This window comes from Zingiber officinale, chromosome 7B (genome assembly GCF_018446385.1).
Source record: "Zingiber officinale cultivar Zhangliang chromosome 7B, Zo_v1.1, whole genome shotgun sequence".
Lineage (NCBI taxonomy): Eukaryota > Viridiplantae > Streptophyta > Magnoliopsida > Zingiberales > Zingiberaceae > Zingiber > Zingiber officinale.
The window spans coordinates 51,636,611-51,661,704 of record NC_055999.1 but is presented as its reverse complement, the minus strand read 5'-3'; the positions used below and the strand labels follow the sequence as shown (position 1 = coordinate 51,661,704).

General features: G+C 35.8%; 1 protein-coding gene across 10 annotated transcripts in view; it reads right to left on the bottom strand.

The window, feature by feature from the left end:
* Nucleotides 1–19,916: 19,916 nt before the first annotated feature.
* LOC122005741 (cytochrome c-type biogenesis ccda-like chloroplastic protein 1) overlaps nucleotides 19,917–25,094 on the bottom strand; it is a 34,065-nt gene continuing 28,887 nt past the window's right edge. For 9 of the 10 annotated variants that reach the window (XM_042560914.1, XM_042560911.1, XM_042560917.1 and 6 more), the window contains exon 15: nucleotides 23,295–23,539. The gene's annotated coding sequence lies outside the window, so the exon portion shown is untranslated. Of the gene's footprint in view, nucleotides 20,122–23,294; nucleotides 23,540–25,094 lie in introns of those variants that run through there. The other variant, XM_042560909.1, reaches the window with a different exon arrangement.

The following is a 25,094-nucleotide window of genomic DNA, read 5'->3' as shown; positions in this document are numbered from 1 at the left end:
ATCTCTTAAAAATGCTGAGTTATTGACCAATCAGAAGAAGGTAGTCGATTTTTGGAAGACCAAATTGGGTTTTTGATCAATCGATAAATTGATCATAGGTAGATATTTACGCATTCGATGAGGTTGAATTAAAGTTATCGGTCAATTGAACAGGGTGTTCGATCGACCGAATAATTGAAGATAGGTTAAAATGTCAGGGATGAACTTATATTTTCAATCGACCGAACTAGGTTTTCGATCGACCGAATAATTGATTAGTTTTCAATGTAAACACCCGGTTTGGTCGACCAAACTAGGCATTCGGTCGACGAAACCTTTTTTTAAAATATTATTAATAATAATTTAATTTTGTTTAAGGATAATGTACTTAAGAAATTAATTAATTATGTACATTAGTAAGTTCGAGTTTAATTAATTAATTATTTAATTTAGATTTAGTTTAAATTTATTATATTTTAAATTTAAACTTTTAGTTATGTTTAAATATTCATTTAATTTTAATGAAGTTATAATTAAATTTAGATTTAAATATATTAAATTTTAAGTTGAGTTTTAATTAATTTTTAAGTTAAGTTTTAATTTTAAGTTAATTTTTAAGTTAAGTTTAAATTAATTTTAATTTTTGATTAAGTTTTAATTAATAATTAAGTTAGATTTCATTTTAATTTTAATTTAAGTTAAGTTTAAATTAATTTTATTTTAAGTTTTAAGTTAAATTTTAATATCTTAGAAATAATGTTGATTAAATTTAGAATTAATGTTTTAATTAGGTTTAGTTAAAATTGATTCAATTAAGTTTAATTAAAAACTTATCAAAAGGTTATTTAACCCATGTTAGATTAGAACGTAGCTTTAAGTTAATCAAGAAAGGTTCCTAAGGATAAGTTTTCAGTTAGTGGCGATGCATATGATCTTCTTGTGTATCAACTGTGGACCACTTTCTGAATACTTTCTAAAATAGTCTTGTCCAAAAAACTTAATATTAAGTTTTAGTCTAAATAGCCCATGTTTGACTGGGGTAGCTTCGACTAGATCCATTAAGTCTAGTGCACCAAGTAGAATACACAAGATTCAGCCTAGACATGCCTTCGACAAAGCTTCCTTGACGTACTATCATCTCAATCCATTTCAATGCTATGTTATTAGGGTTTAGTAAATCTTTTTAACTAATCATTCTAAACTAAGCAAAAAAAGTAAACCTAATCCTAAGCATGCATAGTTGATTAATCAAGTTGGTTGAACAGTTTTTATATTTGCTCCCCTTGAGTCATAGCTTAGATATGATATATCTAAGTATTGAATTTGACTTTTTGGATCAAATATTGGTTTGGTTTGATTGGTAAGCATTTTTTAGGAATCCATACTTGGACTTGATTTCTAATGTTTTGACTAATTAAAGATAGATATGATTTGTTGGTTATGTTTGGGTTATAGCTAAGTCTCGATTTGTTATACACGACTCTTTGTAACCTAAGTACCATATTTAGACACTTGGATCCCAGTTCAAACTTTTCCAACATTTTCTTATCTCACTCAACTTGACCTTTCAAGTTAGAATTTTCTTCCTCAAGTTTTGCATCTTGAGTTAAAGTTTCGACTTAAACTTGGTTAGTTGAGTTACTCAAGTTAACTTGCTCCTTAAGGTGGCTAATTTCTTTAAGTAGTAAGTCATTTTATTTTTTAGATTTTATCAATTTTTTGAACAAACATTTAACTATTTTAAGTAAGTTTGACTTGGAATAAAATGTTACCATATTGGGACCTTCAGAAACGGATACCGATCCGTGACTTCTCTTAGACTTAGTGTCATTCTCGGACTTGTACTCTTCCTCGGACTTAGAATCTTTATTTCTTTCCATAAAGTCAAGATGACTCGAGTGCCTTCGTTCTTCTGTATCGAACTCCTCTGAGGATGACTTGTCCCACGTCGCTTGGAGGGTCTTCTTCCTTCTTGCTGATTTTGGTTTTTCCTCCTTTCAATTTAGACATTCATGTTTGAAATATCCCTTCTAGTTGCATCCATAACAAATCATCTCTGATTTATTTTGCGTCTGGTTGAGTGGTGTCTTCTTGATGCTCCCTTTGAACTTCTTTCTTGTTAGTAGTTTGTAGATCATGTTGATCAATTCTTCTTCATTGGTTGAGTCTGAGTCAGACTCACTTTCTGGTTCATTTTTGGTTCTGGTCTTGGTTTCTTTACTTGATTCTACATACAAGGCAATTCCTTCTTGACTTAACTCAAGTTAGGTTGTTTGTGTAATTCTAATTCACAAAAGAGTTTATCTAATTTAAGAATAAAAATATCCCTTGAAACTTTGTATGCATCTACTATTGATACCCACAAAGTATTTTTCGAGAAGACATTTAGTGTGTGCCTTATTGTGTCACGATGTTCTAGGTTGTGTCCAATCAAATGTAGGCTATTGAGAATATCTTTTAGTTGAGCATGCAGTTGTGTGGCTGTCTCTCTGAGAAGCATTTTAATATTAAATAAATTATTTAGTAGCAGATCTCTCTTATTTACCTTGGATTCATCGGTTCCTTTATGTAGCATTACCAGATGGTCCCAAAGTTCTTTTGTATTGTTGTAGGGCTCGACTCAGTTTAATTCCTCCATAGTGAACCCTCATTGGATGATATTTATTGCCTTATAATTTAGTTGTGCTTTCTTGATCATCGGGGGAGTTCAGTCTTCTGGTTCTAGTGGCTTTCCATCTTCCATTGGAGGAGTGCATCCTTTGAGTATGGTGAATCAAAGCTCGATGTCGAACTTGAGGTAGCATTCCATCTTGCTTTTCCAGTAGCTGAAGTTTGTTGGTTGCTACTCGGAAAACCTATAGGTTCCACTGTACAAAAATTTTGTACAAAGGTCTGAACCTTTTCCTAGCTACCATGTGTTCTTTTAAATTAAATTTTGGATCGCCTGCGGAACTTAACACGTTTGATCCAAAACTTAATCTATTTGTTCTTTTAGGTTTTGACTTGGATCTCCTGCGGAACTTAACACGTTCGACCCAAGTCTCCTTAAGTTATTAATTCCATTAAATATTAATTTCCATAAAAGGTTCCCAGTACTGACGTGGCGAGGCACATGGCCTTCTTGGATATGGGAGCAACCACCACCGACTAGACAAAACCTTTAATAGAAAGCTAATATTTAATTTCCTAAAATAACTTTAGGTTAACCGAAGAGAACAATCAAATCACAAGGAAAAGAAAGAAACAAAGAACACAACTCGAAAAACATATTCGAAATTCTAGAACGAAGCCTCTTGTATTTGGTATTATTTCCATAAATAACTAGCATGATGCGGAAATAAAATTTACTAGTTATACCTTATAGAAAACCTCTTGATCTTCTACCGTATTCCTCTTCTAACCTCGGACGTTGTGTGGGCAGCGATCTTCCGAGACGAGAAACCACCAATCACCTTCTTCTCCTCCTAGCTAGGTTCGCCAACAAAGAGGAAGCTTCACCAAGGAAGAAAAACAAAATACTAACCAAGCTCCAAGAGATGCTAGCTTTCTCTCCTTCTTCTTCTTCTTCTCCGAGTAGTATCCGGCCACCACAAGAGCTCCAATAGAAGGGTAGGATTCGGCCACCACAAGAGGAAGAGAGGGAGAGGTTGGCCAGCCACACCAAGGAACAAAAGAAGGAGAGGAATAATAGATGTTGTGTCTTGTGAAGGCACCCTCACCCCTTCTTTTATATTCCTTGGCCTAGGCAAATTAGGAAATTTAATTACAATAAAATTTCCTTAATTTCCTTGACATGATTTAATTGAGAAAAATTAAATAAAATTTCCCAATTTAATCTCTAATGGCCGGCCACTTCTAGAGGAAATAAATTAGACAAGTTTTAATCAACAAATTAAAACTTCCTAATTTATTTCCGGAAATTTTAAAAATAAAATTTCTCTTTAAAAATCTCTTCATGGTTGATAAAGGAAATTTCTATAATTTTAATTTTATCAACATGTGGATAATTTTTAAAGAGAAAATAAAATAACTCATCAATCTACAAATAAGGAAAGAGATCTAATCTCTTTCTTTAATCTTTGTAAATCTTTTACAAGAGAGATATTTTAATTTTAATTCTCTTTAAAAATTATTTCTTCCACATAATAAAACTAAAATTAAAATCCCTTTTTAATTTAATTTGGCGGCCCCACTAGCTTGGGTTCAAGCTAGGGCCAGCTAGGCCGGCCCTAGCTTGGTTCCCAAGCTAGCTTGGCCGACCCCTTATTAGTGGGTATAGAAGGTGGGTATAGGTGGGTATAAAACTTCTACAAATAAGAGGCTACGATAGGGACCGAGAGGAGGAATTGGTTTTGGTCTCCGATAAAATTAAGCATCCCGTGTTCGCCCCGAACACAACTTAATTTTATCAATGATAATTCATTCCACTAGAGAATTATCATTGAACTACCGCACCAATCCCAAATTACATTTTGGGCTCCTTCTTATTATGAGTGTGTTAGTCTCCTGTGTTTAAGATATCAAATGTCCACTAATTAAGTGAGTTATTGACAACTCATTTAATTAATATCTAAGTCCAAGAGTAGTACCACTCAACCTTATTATCATGTCGGACTAAGTCCACCTGCAGGGTTTAACATGACAATCTTTATGAGCTCCTCTTGAGGACATTATCAACCTAGTATCTCTAGGACACAGTTTCCTTCTATAATCAACAACACACACTATAAGTGATACCATTTCCCAACTTATCGGGTTTATTGATTCAACGAACTAAATCTCACCCATTGATAAATTAAAGAAATAAATATCAAATATATGTGCTTGTTATTACATTAGGATTAAGAGCACACACTTCCATAATAACCAAGGTCTTTGTTTCTTTATAAAGTCAGTATAAAAGAAACGACCTCAAATGGTCCTACTCAATACACTCTGAGTGTACTAGTGTAATTATATAGTCAAGATAAACTAATACCTAATTACACTACGACCTTCCAATGGTTTGTTCCTTTCCATCATGGTCGTGAGCTACTGTTTATAATTTATAAGGTACTGATAACATGATCTTCTGTGTGTGACACCACACACCATGTCATCTACAATATAAATTAATTGAACAACTACATTTATCATAAATGTAGACATTTGACCAATGTGATTCTTATTTCTAGATAAATGTTTATACCAAAAGCTAGGCTTTTAGTATACACTCCAACAATCTCCCACTTATACTAAAAGACTAAGCTGCTATATCTGCTGCCATACATCTGATTCCTAACCCTTCAACATGCCCATCAAAAGCTCTTGCCTTAAGGACCTCAGTGGAAGGATCAATAGGTCATCACCTGATGCAATCTAGGCGGCAACAACTTCTCCTCGTTTATACGATTTCTCGTATTGGGTGGTACTTGCGCTCTATTGTGTTTACTTGCCTTATAGACTTATGGTTTCTTCGAGTTTGCTACTGCACCAACATTATTACAATAAATTGTAATAATTTTTGGACAAACCAGAAATCATATCTAAGTCTATCTTGAGGTTATTGAGTCATACAGATTTTAATGGCTACCTCAGAGGCTTGCCATATACTAAGCTTCTATGGTGGAGTCCAGAAAAGCACCTATGCTTATCACTCTTCCATAGTTATGACTTTACCTCCTAAAATAAACACAAAACCCTGAGGTTGACTTATTATTGTCCCTATCTGATTGGAGGTCAAAATCCATACAACCCATAGAAACCAAATTAACTGCCTTGTAAGCTAGCATATAATGTTTAGTGCCTCTAAGGTACTTTAATATATGCTTTACTGCAGTCCAATGTCTTTGTCTAGGGTTACTTTGATATCTGCTAACTATGCTCTTGGCAAAACAGATTTCTGATCTCGTGCATAGCATACATTAGGTTGTCTAACTGCCGAAGCATAAAGAACTGCCTACATGTCCTCAATCTCCTTTAATGTCATCGGAGACATCTCTTTAGATAAAGACACTCCATGCTTAAAAGGTAAGAAACCTTTTGAGGAGTTTTGCATGCTTAAAACGAGCAAGGATTTTTTTGATGTATCAAACTTGGAATAAATATATTTTTTCTTGTGATCCCTTATTACTTTGATCTCAAGAATATATACATTCTCCCAAGTCCTTTATATCTAATTGTTTGGACAACCATACCCTTACTTCTGACAACTTTTTGATATTGTTTCCAACTACCAAAAATGTTATCTACGTATAGTACAAGAAATACCACCACGCTTCCATCACACCTTTTGTATACACAAGACTTATCCGGTTACTAAATAAATCCATAGGTCTGAATTACTTTGATAAACCGGATGTTCCAAGACCTTGAAGCTTTGCCTCAGTCCATAGACTGATTGAGCTTTACACAAGATGCTCTTAGCCCTTTGCAATGAACCCTTCTGGTTGCTTTATATGGATGCTTTCTTCAAGACTTCCATTAAGGAATGCTGTCTTGACATCCACTTGCCAAATAGATAAAAGAATCCGGATAGACTTAAGCATGGCTACCAGTGAAAAAGTTTCCTTTTTCATCAAGCCTTGCTTTGAAGGTTTCAACCTTCCTGTCTATCCCTCTTTTCCTATTATAGACCTTTTTACACCCAAAGGCTTTTACACCACTTGGTGGTTCTATAAGCTTCCAGATTTTATTAGAATATATATATTCTAATTCTATTATTCATTACTCTTTGCCAAGATCATATTTATCTTGGAGTGCTTCGTCATATGTCCAGGAGATCGGGTTTATGTTCCTCGGGATCGAGTCCAAAACTCTCCCAAAACATGAACCTATTTAGGTTGCTAACAACCCTCCCACTATGACAAGACACTTTATGCAATTGTGTATCATTTGTGATACGTGTTACAGTTTTCTTGTGGTATCTCATCTTATTGGTACTAGGTTAGACATGTCCTTTATTATTTCCTTAAGAACAAATTTACTTATGAGCACTTGGTTCATTATATAGTCCTTTTCTAAAAATCAGTCATTGATGCTAACAATGACCTTCTGATTTTTAAGACTATAAACCTACTTTTGTTTATCTAGGATAACTTACAAACAAGTGAACTCCTATCCAACTTATCATTATCTCTCTTTAACATATGTGATGGATTACCCGAATCCGAATATGCTTCAAAATAGGCTTACGCCTATTCAGCAATTCTATATGAGTAGAGAGTTATGACTTGGAAGGCACTATGTTCACTTTCATTTTCAGAGTTTATCCTTAAAACAAATTTGGTAATTTTTTGAATAACTCATCATCTATCTAATTATTCCATAAGAGTTCTTTACCTTCTTTCTACTACACCATTCTATTGGGGTGTACCAGATGCAGTTAGTTGGGATCAACTTCTGATAAGTGACTCCTAAAATCTCTCAAGAGGTACTTGCCACTACGATCTTCCATAGTGACTTTTTACTTTATTTCTCCACATCAACCTTGTACTCTTTGAACTAATCAAAGTACTTAGTCTTGCGGTACATTAAGTAAATTTATTTGTATCTTGAATAGTTGTCTATAAATTAGACAAAATATTCAATACTACCTCTTGTCTGGATAGTCATAGGATCACACAAATCAGAATGAACCGATTTCAACATATCTTTGACTCTATACCCCTTGGACTTAAAAGCTTCTTGGTTATTTTTCTTCCAAGTAAGACTCGCACGTTGGAAAGATTTCCACTACCAATGAACCCAAAAGTTCATCAACTACCAATGAATCCTACTCAAGTATAACCTAGCTTTATATGCCAAAGATATAATTGGTTCATTTCCGAAGGTTGCTTTCTCTTAAAATTAGAAGATGTGTTACTAATTCCCATTTGTTGCATCGTGGGAGTTATTGGATTATAAATTGTCAACCATCATACCAGAATAGATAACTTTCCTATTTTTCTTGATAACAACTTTGTTATCAAAATAGACACAATATCTATAATAGTTTAGAAACTGAAATCGAGTTCTTTCTAAACTTGATGCGTAAAGACAATTACTTAAAATCCATATTTTATTCTTATCAAAACATCTCCCACTGCAACAGCTACCACTTTTACAGTAGTGCCCATGTGGACGGTGATTTACCTTTCATTTAGTTGTCGGGTTTCCTGGAACCCTACAATGAATTGCAGACATGATTAATGGCATCTTGTATCTACACTCCAGGTTCTGGTAGATAACACCACTAGACATGTTTCAACTAATGAATTGAATACACCTAAATTGTTCTTAGTTCTAAGAAGACAGTCTACCTTAATGTCCAAGTCCTATTTCCAATCATTACAATTGGGACTACTAAGTCTTTTTCTATAGTATGACTACTAGGGATTGACAAACATCCTAAGAATCACAAAAATATTTGGTCAAGATCAACTCCTTAAAATCTCCATGAATTTTGTGTATACAAAATTGAAGAGGAGATTTTATTCATTAATTTTATTATCTCGTCAACTTTACTTTATGACGAATAAAATTAATAGTTGATCTGTCTTTGATCAAATATTTGGTCAAAACTCTTTGAATTTAAAATAAAATATTGATTCCTCAAATAATATTATTTAAATTCACCAACACCTCAAACACCGTGAATTTTGCATGCCACGTTAGTGTGGACGTATACAAATTCAACATTTGTAAAAGGAGGGTTTTACCCATTAACTATCTTGTCAACGTATCTTTATGACAAATAAAATTATCTCAAACACCGTTAATTTTGTATGCCACGTTAGTGTGGACGTATACAAAATCAATCATTTGTAAGAGGGGTTTTAACCCTTTAATTTTATTATCTTGTCAACCTAGTTTTATGACAAATTAATAGTTGGTTTCATTTGGTCACACAAATAATAGCAGTGACTCCGATGGGGAGGATACTATTAGATGTGTCTAAGTGTATACCATTACTTGACACTAAGTCCATTAATAAGATTATGCCCCTTCCGTTGGGGAAGATCACACGCTCTTAATTAACTTCCTATAGTCATCCAAAAATGGAAGTCTATTCTAGTGATCCACAAACAAGCTCATCCGTTATGGAGGAAGGCACTCAGAGCCAACGCGCAAGCTTGTTTGCATCACTTACAAACCAGTAATGGAGACCATGGGATTTATTTAAAAATCCCTCTCCCACTTAGTTATTTATAAACGAGGAATTTTAACTATGCTAGCCTACTAGTCATGTATACTAACATGCACACACAGCATAATATAAAAGCAATAAATAGAAAATCTAATTTTCAACTATTATGGCTTTTATCTCTAGTTGTCCTCCGTGTGTTGTCATCCCAAGCTGCTGCCATATTTGGCCACCGCCACCGGGTCTAGTTGTCGCATCCATCTTGCTCCTAGTTCCGCTGCGCCTCTGGTCCTTAGAAGGTTCCACGCTTTGCAAGATTCGATCCGCGACATAAATAGAATTTTACATTTTGATCCTATATTCCATAAAAGGAATGTACATGTATCTAGATCAAAAATAAAATCCTAATAAAACTAAATACAGCTCCTGCTGTATTTTAATACAATCATGCACACACATATAAATGCCCTTGACATGTCCAAGGGTCCAATCACACACATAATAACTAAAAGCCATAATAGTTGGATCCTGCATCCACAAAGTTAGCATATCCTACTATTATCCTGCCTAAATTATGTATGACATGTGCATAATTAAACTAATACCAAATACACAGAGGCAAAACCCTAGCTCTGATACCAATTGTTGGTTGCTACTCGGAAAACCTATAGGTTCCACTGTACAAAAATTTTGTACAAAGGTCTGAACCTTTTCCTAGCTACCATGTGTTCTTTTAAATTAAATTTTGGATCGCCTGCGGAACTTAACACGTTTGATCCAAAACTTAATCTATTTGTTCTTTTAGGTTTTGACTTGGATCTCCTGCGGAACTTAACACGTTCGACCCAAGTCTCCTTAAGTTATTAATTCCATTAAATATTAATTTCCATAAAAGGTTCCCAGTACTGACGTGGCGAGGCACATGGCCTTCTTGGATATGGGAGCAACCACCACCGACTAGACAAAACCTTTAATAGAAAGCTAATATTTAATTTCCTAAAATAACTTTAGGTTAACCAAAGAGAACAATCAAATCACAAGGAAAGAAAGAAACAAAAGAACACAACTTGAAAAATATATTCGAAATTCTAGAACGTAAGCCTCTTGTATTTGGTATTATTTCCATAAATAACTAGCATGATGCGGAAATAAAATTTACTAGTTATACCTTATAGAAAAACCTCTTGATCTACCGTATTCCTCTTCTAACCTCGGACGTTGTGTGGGCAACGATCTTCCGAGACGAGAAACCACCAATCACCTTCTTCTCCTCCTAGCTAGGTTCGCCAACAAAGAGGAAGCTTCACCAAGGAAGAAAACAAAATACTAACCAAGCTCCAAGAGATGCTAGCTTTCTCTCTTCTTCTTCTTCTCAGTAGTATCCAGCCACCACAAGAGCTCCATAGAAGGGTAGGGTTCGCCACCACAAGAGGAAGAGAGGAGAGGTTGGCCGCCACACCAAGGAACAAAGAGGAGAGGAATAATAGATGTTGTGTCTTGTGAAGGCACCCTCACCCTTCTTTTATATTCCTTGGCCTACAAATTAGGAAATTTAATTACAATAAAATTTCCTTAATTTCCTTGACATGATTTAATTGAGAAAAATTAAATAAAATTTCCCAATTTAATCTCTAATGGCCGGCCACTTCTAGAGGAAATAAATTAGACAAGTTTTAATCAACAAATTAAAACTTCCTAATTTATTTCCGGAAATTTTAAAAATAAAATTTCTCTTTAAAAATCTCTTCATGGTTGATAAAGGAAATTTCTATAATTTTAATTTTATCAACATGTGGATAATTTTTAAAGAGAAAATAAAATAACTCATCAATCTACAAATAAGGAAAGAGATCTAATCTCTTTCTTTAATCTTTTGTAAATCTTTTACAAGAGAGATATTTTAATTTTAATTCTCTTTAAAAAATTATTTCTTCCACATAATAAAAACTAAAATTAAAATCCCTTTTTAATTTAATTTGGCCGGCCCCACTAGCTTGGGTTCGGCCACCCAATAATATACCTAGGCCGGCCCTAGCTTGGTTCCCAAGCTAGCTTGGCTGGCCCCTTATTAGTGGGTATAGAAGGTGGGTATAGGTGGGTATAAAATTTCTACAAATAAGAGGCTACGATAGGGACCGAGAGGAGGAATTGGTTTTGGTCTCCGATAAAATTAAGCATCCCGTGTTCGCCCGAACACAACTTAATTTTATCAATGATAATTCATTCCACTAGAGAATTATCATTGAACTACCGCACCAATTCCAAATTACATTTTGGGCTCCTTCTTATTATGAGTGTGTTAGTCTCCTGTGTTTAAGATATCAAATGTCCACTAATTAAGTGAGTTATTGACAACTCATTTAATTAATATCTAAGTCCAAGAGTAGTACCACTCAACCTTATTATCATGTCGGACTAAGTCCACCTGCAGGGTTTAACATGACAATCTTTATGAGCTCCTCTTGAGGACATTATCAACCTAGTATCTCTAGGACACAGTTTCCTTCTATAATCAACAACACACACTATAAGTGATACCATTTCCCAACTTATCGGGTTTATTGATTCAACGAACTAAATCTCACCCATTGATAAATTAAAGAAATAAATATCAAATATATGTGCTTGTTATTACATTAGGATTAAGAGCACACACTTCCATAATAACCGAGGTCTTTGTTTCTTTATAAAGTCAGTATAAAAGAAACGACCTCAAATGGTCCTACTCAATACACTCTGAGTGTACTAGTGTAATTATATAGTCAAGATAAACTAATACCTAATTACACTACGACCTTCCAATGGTTTGTTCCTTTCCATCATGGTCGTGAGCTACTGTTTATAATTTATAAGGTACTGATAACATGATCTTCTGTGTGTGACACCACACACCATGTCATCTACAATATAAATTAATTGAACAACTACATTTATCATAAATGTAGACATTTGACCAATGTGATTCTTATTTCTAGATAAATGTTTATACCAAAAGCTAGGCTTTTAGTATACACTCCAACAATCTCCCATTTATACTAAAAGACTAAGCTGCTATATCTGCTGCCATACATCTGATTCCTAACCCTTCAACATGCCCATCAAAAGCTCTTGCCTTAAGGACCTCAGTGGAAGGATCAATAGGTCATCACCTGATGCAATCTAGGCGGCAACAACTTCTCCTCGTTTATACGATTTCTCGTATTGGGTGGTACTTGCGCTCTATTGTGTTTACTTGCCTTATAGACTTATGGTTTCTTCGAGTTTGCTACTGCACCAACAAAGTTATCCCCTTTGAACAGTGGGGGGTAGACGATGTTGTGCCCTTCTTGGTAGGAATTAGACATTCTTGTAATCAAAGAATTAAGAGACAAAAATTTTCAAAACTCTCGTCTTGGGATTAGTAGTGTGGGATAAAAGATATAAAAAAAATTCCTATAAGAAAAAAGAAAAAATTTTAAAATTTACTTGAAAAATGGTTAAGTAATTTCATTGCGACTCTGCTCTGATATCAATTAAAGAATTGGGATAAAGCGATAGAGGGAGGTGAATATCGCTCGTTAAAACTTTTTCTTTTTGAACCGATTCATAAAACAAGAATCAAAGTGGCAGCACAACATAAAAGTAAAAACAATACAGATGACTCAGATGGTTAGTTGGTTCAGAGCCTATGTCGACTCCTACTCCAAGACCCACGATCCTTGATCGTACCGTTGGGCAACCTACTATAATTTTTCTTTCCAAAATCTTTGGAAAGAAGCAATGCATAATGAAGAATGTAAGATAGCAACACGCTACTATCTTTTGGAAATTAAAACAATGCAAGCTTTAACTAAAGTTATACCGACACCAGGTAGTAGATGAAGCTAGTCAGTACTTCTGGATGGAGTAGCTTGCTTGTGTAGATGAAGCACAAAGTAGTAGAATGAACAGAAGCTTTGCACACTTGAAAAACGATACCTTGCCTTGGACCTTGAGCTCTGCTTATATAAGCTTTTATTAGTCGACTGATAAACCATTCGGTCGACTGATTCGTTCGGTCGACCGAACCTCCTAACGGTCGACTGAATTGCTTTACTTCCTTTTTCACCAAGATCTAATCTTCGTGTAATTATGAGCAATTAATGTTTGATCGATTGATCCCCTTGATCGGTCGATTGATCAGTGCAATTTCCCTGTTCGCCAAAATTCTTCATTAATGAGCCTTTAATTACATTTAATGTTCGGTCGACCGATCCATGGGTTTGGTTGACCAATCAGACTATCTTCCAACTTTGCTTTTGATCGATTTATACTTTATAGATGGTTTAATCAATAGATCCATAGGTTCGGTCAACTGATCAGGCCGAATCTGTAAAACAATGTTAAGACAAATCCTCCTGCAAAATAAAGTTAGGATAGTAATATAATATGCTTCAATTTGTGGTTGATCGATAGTAATATAAAGTTAAGACAGCTAATTGGATCACATTCATTCAATTTGAAAGTGAAATTGGACCAACATGAGGACCATTTTCATGTGCATGCATGGGGGGTTAGTCTAAAGTGACTTTTGATGTCTTTTGTGGGGTTTTAATGCATTTTTGAGAGTTTCTAAGCTAGTATAATAAATACCATGCATGCGTGGTTGCATTAAGCTAGTATTAGGGATTAGTGGTTGCATTAGTAGATAATAAATATCATGCATGCAAGCATGATATTTATTGCATAATTAGTGCATAGTGGATCTTAAGGGTGTTAAAAAGGAGGACTCTTGTATGACAAATCAAGTAAGTTTGAATGAAAATTTGAGTTTTTCTTTTGTGAGAGTTTCCTTTTAGTTCTTAGGCAAAGAACTAATTCCGATCTTATCAAGGCAACTTGTGGCGATCAAAACCCCATGACTTATCACTCACATTCTCATCTTACTTGAGTGTGGCGTCAATACCCTTCCCTAAGCTGAATTTCAAGGCGATCTATTTACAAGATTTATTTATCATTTGGTATCAGAGCCTTGGCTCCTTGATTTTCAGGTTTGTGTCTTGTATTCATCTTTGTTCTTGTCCATCTTTGTTGATCTCTCCATCCCTATCTGTCGTAAATTTCTGTTCACTATTTGGGTCCTCAACTAAAAAAAAAAATAGAAAAATTTGGAAAAAAAAGAAATCATTATTGTCATTGGTTTATGATTGAAAAAAAATAAAAAAAAAATAAAAAAAAAAGAGGAGGATTTGTGAATTGAAAGGACTCAATATTCTTTCTTTGTGAAATCTGAATTCAAAGATATTTCTTTCATTGCTCTTGATCGTTGTTGAATTTCTCGTTTTATCCGTTTATTTCTCTTGTTCTACTCATATTTCTCTTGTTGGTTTCTTGTTCACTTGATTGTCTACTTGCTGTCTTGAGAAAGACATTGATAAGGTTCTTTCCTTAAGAGCTTATAAAGGAAGCTGAGTGGATAAATTTGAGTGCAACCACGTGAGTAGAGTGGCGAGGTCCGTTTAACATTTCTTTTGTAATTTTCCTTGTCATCTTCTTTTGTTGCAAGCATGAGTGGGGAAAAATCACCTCATTCCCCTAGGCAAGATCTTAATAGGCTTCAAATAGAGGCACTTACTCAACAATTTGAGAGAATACTTCAAAGAAAACTTGAAGAAATTCACAAATGGATGGACCAACTTGAAGGAGAAAAAGTTTCCAACCATGGGGGCAATTCTAATCATGAAGAATCTTGTCAAAGTGACTCATTCTATGATTCACCAAAGAAAGGAGGCATGAAGGGGGAAGAAGACGTGGAGGAGGTAGAGACCATAGACGAGAAGATGATCTAGGAGGAGTGAAAGTCCAGATACCTTCCTTCCAAGGGAGGAATGCCCCCGAAACATATCTTGAGTGGGAGATGAAAATAGAACAAATCTTCTCATGCCACAATTACAATGATGCAAAGAAAGTAAAGGTGGATGCCCTTGAGTTCATCGATTATGCCTTAATTTGGTGGGATCAATTGCAAAAGGAGAGAAGAAGGTATGGAGAGCATACTATCAACACTTGGGATGAAATGAAGACTTTGATGAGAAGGAGATTTGTGTCTTCCCACTACCACAGGGAATTGTACAACAAATTGTAAAGACTCACCCAAGGGAGTAGGAGTGTGGATGATTACTACAAGGAGATGGAGGTAGCTTTGATTAGGGCCAATATTGTGGAGGATAGTGTTGGGTTTTTCGGGCCGCGAAAATCGCTTTTCGCGTCGCGGAAACCCCGAATCACCCAAAGCCATAGGATCCGTGCAAGGAAAAATTTCGAAAAACACGAGTACGAGTTATAAACTACGATCTACAGTAGATCTACAAAGGAAAACACTTTATACCTTTGATGCGTGCCCTTCGCGAATCCCGCTAGTCCAAGGTACGTCGTATCTCGAGAGTGTCAACGTAGACACTCCTCTAATGATATCCACACGAACAAGGAGTGTCTCCCACACTCAAAGGATGGAGAAGAGAGCCCCAAGTGTGCTAGCACTTTCTAGAGCTCTCGAATGGGATTGGAAAGGAAGAAAAGAAGAAGGTATAAAAGAAATCTTATACACTCACTAGTAGTATCCTTCCTTTGTGACCTTCACTCTTCCTTTGCTCTTGGATTCACTCAACCACCTTCTCCACACTATCAAACCCACGGCAACAGTAGCCAAGAGAGGGAAGAAGCAAACAAGAAGATGAAAACCATTACCACCCATTCAATACCACACAAAAATGAATAACTCCTTTCATTATGTGGTCGGCCACAACATTGTAACCCCCTCATTAATGTGGCCGGCCACATTAAAACCAAGGGGAGAATGTAACCCCCATGAGGTGGCATGCCTCATGAGGTGGAGGTGATGTGGCAAGGATGAGTCATCCTTATGATGTGGCAATACATCAAGTCAAACTTGATGTTTCAACTTCTATTTGGTCAAGTCAAAATTGACCAATTTATTCCTTGTTGAGTTAAATCCAACCTTTGATTCAAGTCAATTTCAATTTAATGAATCTCAATTCATTAATATAAATTGACGCAATGAATCAAATTTAAATTAGACTCATTCAACAATTGAATCTAATTGAGTCTAACTCAAGAAGTCTAATTTGAATCCAATCTTTGGTGCATCATATGAACCTAATCAAATTGGTTCATCATATGAACCTAATGTCCATCCACTTGTTCTTTGTGTGTGACCCAATAGGTTCTTGTAACGTTGGCAATGTTTCTAAACTCCTTTAGAAACATAAGCAATGAGCGGCATCTAGCAATACATCATTGCTACCCAAGTTACAAGAAATGTTGAGATCCAACATCACCTTGTGACTACTAATTGTGACTCCTCACAATATGTGACATTGCCCTTCTATCCTAGACATCTAGATTGATCAATGTGAGGCATAGACCGTGTCATCCTCTAATCAATCTAAATCTTGAACTCCAAGTAGACTCACTCAATCAAATGAGCTCAACATCTAATGTTGACTCATTTGGGCATGGTCATGCACTTAGTGGTCTCACTCTATCAAGAATACCGATGTCGCTCCCGTCATATGGGAGGAATAGATCTCATCTACATCACTCACATCCCTCTACATAATTCGTTATATACCCAGTAATCGCCTTTATAGTCCACCCAGTTACGGGTGACGTTTGACGAAACCAAAGTACATAACTCCTTATGTAGGGATCCATGGTGACTTCAGGTCTAAGGACTAATAGTCATACTAATAGCCACATGAGAAAGTATATGACACTCATATAACGATCCATGATACTTTCTCATGGTGGGTCATTCAGTATACATTCTCTAATGCATACCCATGTGTCAACTTGATATCTCTATATACATGACTTGTGAGATCAAGTCATCGAGCTGACCTACATGCTAGTCTTATTGTATTAACATTGTCCCTGAATGTTAATACTCGACTAGGAATGATTTAGAGTAGTGTTCCATATATCATCTCACTATCGATTCAACCAATCGATTGATATAGGTAAGAACCTTCTACTCAATGACGTTACTATACTTATTTTATCTGGCACTAATACAAATAAGCATAATAACCAAAAACCAAATGTCTTAATATATATACAAGAATATGATATACATGAATCCATACAATCATCAAATGATTGGCTCTAGGGCTCTAACTAACAGATAGGAAAGCTACCATGGCTCGGTTTCTCCATGGCCTAAACCGAGATATTGGAGATATTGTGGAGTTACAACATTATGTGGAGCTTGACGACTTAGTGCATCAAGCAATGAAAATAGAGCAACAATTAAAGAGAAATGGCGTTATGAAAAAATCATCTTCTCCAAACTACTCTTCAAGTTGGAAGGACAAGCCAAAGAAGGAGAGTTCTTCTTCAAATTCTAAGGAGGCAGCAAGCACCAAGAAGCCTATTCCTACTACCTCTTCTTCCACTTCTAAGAGTAGGGATATTAAGTGTTTTAGGTGTTTGGGAAAAGGTCATATTTGTAACACCCCTAGGATCCCTAGAAATTCTAAATAAATTTATGCATGATTAAAATTGACCTTATGTGGATTTTTCAAAAATGAAAGAAAATAAAACCAAAAAGAAGCATGACCAAGGTTTAAACCTTTGACCTTTTAGCAAGTTACAAACCTTATGAGATATGTGATAACCAGTAGCCCCAACAGGGGTGTGCTGTTAAGAAGGAAAGAGACATGGTAGTTAAGGGTAAGGGAGGTGAATGCTCCCTTCACTTAGAAGGAAAAGTTTGAGTTTTCTTCTTCCTTCCTAATGAAAAAATGATTTTGCCTTCTTCCTTCATTTAGAATAAATAGGAGAAAGAGAATGGAAAATTCATTTTTTCCTCTCTTCTTCTTCCTCCTTCCTTCCTCTCACCGAAACCCTAAGTTCCCTCCTTCTCATTGCCGAATTCAAGTTAAGAGGTCTTCTTCCTAGGAAACTTCACAAAGCAAGGGTACTTTTCCTTAGTAAACCAAGCGAAAGGATGTAAGTATTCCCCTCACCTGCAGTACAAGTAGCTTTGAGTGTTTTCCATGTTCTAATGTTGCTTACAACTTAGGAATAAGCCTTACATGTTCGGCCAAGACATGAAATAAGATTCAAATGTGTTTAACCATGCTTGCCTATGACCCCCTATGATGTGTGACTATTATGTGATGAAGTGTCATGCTTTAAATTGTTAAAAGAAAACTACAAACATGCTTATAGGTTTCGGCCAAGGCTTGAGCATTAGGGTTGGAAACTCATTTGTGCTTACTCACTTGCTATGACATGTATGGTATGGTATTAGCTTAAAAGTTTCATGCTTAAAATGGTTTAAAAGAAATTAGAATCATGCTCCTTTAAGGTTTCGGCCAAGAAGGAATAAATGAATTAGAGGAAGTTTAGAAACTCAACTATGCTTGCTTATAATTCCTTATGATGTGTAACCCACTGTAGGATGTTAGTTTAAAGTTTTTCATGTTTTATGTTGCTTAAAATGATATGAACATGCTTATATGTTTCGGGCAAGATAAGGAAATTAGGTTAAGGAGCTAACTAGGGCTTCTAAATGTCTTACATGTTATGCTAAGTGACATGAGATATTAGGTTAATGATTCCATGTTTTTATGTTGCTTGAAAACCCATGAGTATGCTTATATGTTTCGGCCAAGACAAGGAAATTAGGTTAAGGAGCTACCTAGGGCTTCTAAATGTCTCACATGTTATGGTAAGTGTCATGAGATATTAGGTTAATGATTCCATGTTTTTATGTTGCTTGAAATCCCATGAGTATGATTATATGTTTCGGCCAAGATAAGGAAATTAGGTTAAGGAGCTACCTAGGGCTTCTAAATGTCTCACATGTTATGCTAAGTGTCATGAGATATTAGGTTAATGATTCCATGTTTTTATGTTGCTTGAAAACTCATGAGTATGCTTATATGTTTCGGCCAAGTCATGATTTAAGGTTTGTAGAAAGTTCAAAACCCCATCTAAGCATGAAAATGATTTTTATGATATGCTATATGTTATGTTCACTTATGTCATCATGTTATGGTTTCCTATGATATGCTATATGTTATGTGCACTCATGCCATCATGTTATGACTCCCTATGTGTAACGACCCGCCTCCTACTGAACTAGGCTGCGAGGCCGGACCATCACATTATGCTGTGCTAACTATAAGTTGTGGAAAAACTGTACTAATTAAAACTCTTTGCTATTCACTATACACTTCTGAAGTTGTACATATACTAAGGAAGGGAACCTAAACTTTCTATTTGATCGAAAATTGAAATGAGACCCTTCTAGCTGAAATCAGACACTCCAATCGATCAACTGATCGATTGGAGTTATCTGATCGATCCGTTGATCGATTCAGCGTGCTACTGTGCACGGAAGAATTTCTGGATCGATCGACTGATCGATCCAGTCTGGTCAATCGATTCAACGTGCTACTGTGCACGGGGTCAATTCTGAATCGATCAGCTGATGGATCCAGGATGATCAATCGATCTAATGATCGATTCAGAAGCTCTCTGTTCGCGGGAGCAAATTCCCCGATCGATCGGCTGATCGATCCATCGGCTTTCTGTTCGCGACAGATCGCTTCCCAATCGATCGGCTGATCGATCGAGGATTCCTCAATCGATCAGCTGATCGATCCCATAGTGCTCTGTACGCGGGGACTTCCTCCAATCGATCGGCTCGATCAGCTGATCAATTGGGTTTCTGATTTCTACAGAAATCTCACCCGAACTCGTACAAGACCCTTCAGAACTAAACTACTAGCATAATATCACTACTAGGCATATCATTACTCCCATTTATTATCTATTAGCAAGACAATTAGCAGTCGAAGCATGGCATAATACTTAAGTTCACCATTTCTCATACTTATCATCCTAAAAGTGCAGAAAGGTAATAACATAAGAAAACACTGAAGTTTAACTTTGCTAATTCCCAAAGATCTTTATTCCAAGTTCCTCTTCCACACACATCTTTATCACATTGACCTCCAGCCTCCGCTAATCCATCTTTCCTTTGCCTCTATCTGCAGTATAAGGAAAAATGCATCTGTAAGCTTGGAAGCTTAGTAAGAAACTATCTACCTCACAAAAACATGCGTTCGAAGAAAATCATGCTTTCTTTTAAAAGATGTTATTTGAAATACATGCTAATAATCATACTGAAAACACTAAAACAGGGCATATGAACATGTAAGTCATGCTAACAAATACTGAATAAAAAACTATCCATTGTATCAACAAGCTAACTAAATCGATACATAAGCTAAGCTAATTGTTATAACCGATGAGAAAACTAAACTGAAGCTAAGATGTATTCACATATCTAGTTGTGAAGTTGAAAACTATTTTCATAAGTAGATAAAAATACTGATCATGCTGCTGTTGGGCACGGCAACTGTACTTGCTATGAGCGCATCCCTAACTAGACCCGGGGTTGCAAGACCCGAATTTAGTAGGGTTTACTAGGTTATCTAAACCTAAGGGCGACTGTGGGAGCCCAACCCAAGGACAACTGAAGTCCAGTACAGTGCCACTGAAAAGTAAAATACTGATTTGTAGCTAATATACCTTACCTTGCTCTTACTAGGTTATCTGAACCTAGAACTAGGTTATCTGAACCTAGAGGCGACTGTGAGAGCCCACCCATTGGACCGTAGTCCCATATAACTGAAGCAAGGTTATGTATGCTATTTAAATGCATCTACAGCATTTAACTAAACTACTAAAATGCCTACTGTGGCATTTAGCTGTGATAATCATTTCATCGAGCACTTGGTGTACACTAATTCACACCCTACGTACCGATGGATTTGCATATGACAAAACTAAAGCATAAAAACATGCAATTAGCCACTTATACTGCAGGTGAGGGGTTACTCACCTCCTACGCTAATTTTTCTTACAATCTGATCGCTAGGTTTTCCAGAGAAGAGATCTCTTCGACGATCTTCTCGCGTCTATGCGTTCTTCTCGAGGAGAGGAGCGTCCTCATATCCTTGATGTCGCCGGAAGATGTTCCTACGGCCCTAGGGATGAAACCCTAGGTTCTTCCTTCGACTTGGGCGCCGAGAGGTGAGGAAGGGAGAGGGGCGTCGGGTGAGGGTGAGGGAAAAGAAGTTGTCGTTCTAAAATAATAACTCTCCACTTAATTTCCCTATTTATATTAAGTGATTAATACACCCCAACTCAACCTTAAATATAATTGTTTCCCTCTTCTTTCAGCACACCCTTGCTGGGGCCTCCTGGTTACTAAGTCACCCTATAAGGCATAAAGTTCGCTAGGTCTCGGGTTCGATTCCCGCTTAAGCTGTTTTACGTTTTTATTTATTTTTACTACTTCTGCTACTCTAAAAATTCCAGAAAAATATCCTAAAATTCCAGAAAAATAGTAGAATATTTCTAAAATTGGTTTGAGAATTTTCAAGCGTTACACTATGATATGCTATATATTATGTGCACTATATGCCATCATGTTATGCTTATGCAAGGCTTATGTATGTTCGATTCCCGCTTAAGCTGTTTTACGTTTTTATTTATTTTTGCTATTTCTGCTACTCTAAAAATTCCATAAAAATATCCTAAAATTCCAGAAAAATAATAGAATATTTCTAAAATTGGTTTGAAAATTTTCAAGCGTTACACTATAATATGTTATATGTTATGTGCACTTTAGTTTACTTTCCATCATGTTATCCTGTGTGCTTATAGTTTACTTTTCTAAAATTTATTTTTGCTACTTCTACTATCTCTTGCCCCTCCTGCTGCTCCCTTAGTTTATCCATCCTTTACCTTTATCTGCGGTACAAGGAAAGTAAACTATAAGTACACAGGCTTAGTAATATCCTTTCCTACTCACAAAAATCATGTATCATAGCATAATCAAATAAGCATATAGCATGGAGACATAATCATCTAAAACATCATGTCATGTAAAAGAGCATCATAACATATCATATCATAACATTCTATATAAAAGCATCATGTCATACCTATCATGTCATGGAAGAGCATCATGTCATATCATATCATATCATAAAAGAGCATCATGTCATATCATATCATATCATAACCTATCATATCATAAAAATATATGCAATATGTCTTTCAAAAACATGCGTCATGTCATGTGGAAGATGTCTTTTTAAAAAAATATCATATAATACTTAAATATAATCTCAACATGATCGCCCAACTATGTACCACATAACATAAATACGCGCAATCCCTAGGACGGGGTAGCTAGTCCCGAACCTACTAGGGAACTAGGTCCGTACTACGTCCGTCGACCTAGGGGCGAACTAAAGAGCCCATCCCTTGGACACTAAGGTCTGGTACAAGACACATAAAAAATAAAGTAGCATGTCATATTTACTTATCATATCATGAAGAGTACTCTTAGTCTCAACTAATAGGGAAGCAACTCTTAGGCATTTACTTATTATATCATAAAGAGTGCTCTTAGTCCCAACTAATAGGGAAGCATCTCTTAGACCTTTACTTGTCATATCATAAAGCATGCATACTTGAGCATATAATCCATCATAAGAGTCATTATCATGCATGATTTATAAGCATACATAAATGAGCATATGACATATCATATGGAAATATAATCATGCATGGAAAACATTAACTAGCATCTTCTAATTCATATCATAGCATTTGAGACACATAGTAAATCATAATTGGGTCTCTAACCCTAATTCCATGGAGTGGCCGAAGCATGCAAGGTATTGTCCTAGGTTACAAGTAACATAAAAGCATTTGAACCCTAAACCAACTTCATAACACTTATCATAAAGAACATCATGAGCATGTTTAGTTTAGATTCTAAGCTTCTTAGGTCCTTTAATCTTTGTTATGGCCGAAACTTGCCAAGTATGAATCTAGGTTACAAGTAACATGAAAGCATATGAACCCTAAACCAACTTCATAACACTTATCATAAAGAACATCATGAACATGTTTAGTTTAGGTTCTAAACTTCCTAGGTCTTTTAATCTTGTTATGGCCGAAACTTGCCAAGCATGAATCTAGGTTACAAACAACATAAAAACATGTGAACCCTAAACCAATTTCATATCATATATCATAAGGAACATTATGAGCATGTTTAGTTTAGGTTCTAAGCTTCCTAGGTATTTTAATCTTGTTATGGCCGAATGTTTAAGGAGCATGAAACTAAGTCTAAGCAACATACCGTAACGCCCGCCCCTCCTACTAGTGGGACGGGATTACTTTACTATTTGCGGAAACATACATACATATTAAATTTCTTTCTAAAGTAAAACAGCGGAACATTAACATAAATAAATTTAGTTCATGTCAACATAAAAAAAAAATAACATAAGCAGGTCTTTTATTTGTCTTAGCCGAGCCACCACCACACACATCTCTTGCCTCTCCTGCGGCTCCCCTAGTTCATCCATCCTTTGCCTTTATCTATGGTACAAGGAAAGTAAGCTATAAGTACACAGGTTTAGTAAGATCCTTTCCTACTCACAAAAACCATATATCATAGCATAATCACATAAGCATATAACAATGGAAACATAATCATCTAACATCATATTGTGAAAACATAGCATCATAACATATCATCTCATAAAGAACATCATGCTATATCATATCATAAATCATAAGAGCATCATGTCATATAAATCATAAGGCATAGCATATCATAAAGAAAATATCATGATGTATCATATCATCAATAAAAACATCATGTCATATAAATCATAAAGGCATATCATATCATAGATCATAATAACATCATGTCATATAAATCATAAAGGCATAGCATATCATATCATAAATCATATCATGCAAGATGTCTTTTAAAAACATGTCATGTCATATGCAAGATGTCTTTAAACATATCATATAGTACTTGAACATAATATCATCATGAGGGCCCGGCTTGTACTACATACATACATAAAATGCGCGCAATCCCTAGGACAGGGTAGCTAGCCCCGAACCTACTAAGGAACTAGGTCCGTACTACGACCATCGACCTAAGGGCGTACTAAGGAGCCCATCCCTTTTTACTAGACCCGTTCATAGTCCGTCGGTCTAGGGGCGCTTATGGAGCCCACCCTTGGTACAAGTCATACAAAGTAAAATAGCATATCATGGTTCATGTCATAACATAACATATCATATCTTGTCATATCATGAAGAGTGCTCTTAGTCCCCAAGGGGAAGCAACCCTTAGGCCTTCACTTGTCATATCATAGAAAGTGCTCTTAATCCCCAAGGGGAAGCAACCCTTAGGCCTTCACTTGTCATATCATAGAAAGTGCTCTTAATCCCCAAGGGGAAGCAACTCTTAGGCCTTCACTTGTCATATCATAGAGAGTGCTCTTAATCCCAACAAATGGGGAAGCAACTCTTAGGCGTTTACTTCTCATATCATAAAGCATGCATACTTGAGCACATAGCACATCATAAGAGACATTATCATGCATGGATCATAAGCATACATAAATGAGCATATTACTTGTCATATCATAAAACATGCATACTTGAGCATATAGCACATCATAAGAGATATTATCATGCATGTTTCATAGGTATAAATGAACACATCACCTATCATAGAAAAACATAATCATGCATGGTATCATTAAATAACATCTCTTAATTCATAACGTGACATGTGAGACACATCTAGACTTCTAATCCCATCATGGCCGAAAGTTCAAAGAGTATGAACTTAAACTCTAAACAACATACAAGCATAAGAATCTCATGTCAACTTCATATCATATCATAAGGAAAGTCATAAGCATGTTAACCCAATTTTAAACTTTCCTAGATCTTGATCCTTATCATGGCCGAAAGTTCATGAAGAAGGGAATTAAGCTCTAACAACATACAAGCATAAGAATCTCATGTTAACTTCATATCATATTATAAGGAAGGTCATGAGCATGTTAATCCAAATTTTAAGCCTTCCTAGGTCTTGATCCTTATCATGGCCGAAAGTTCATGA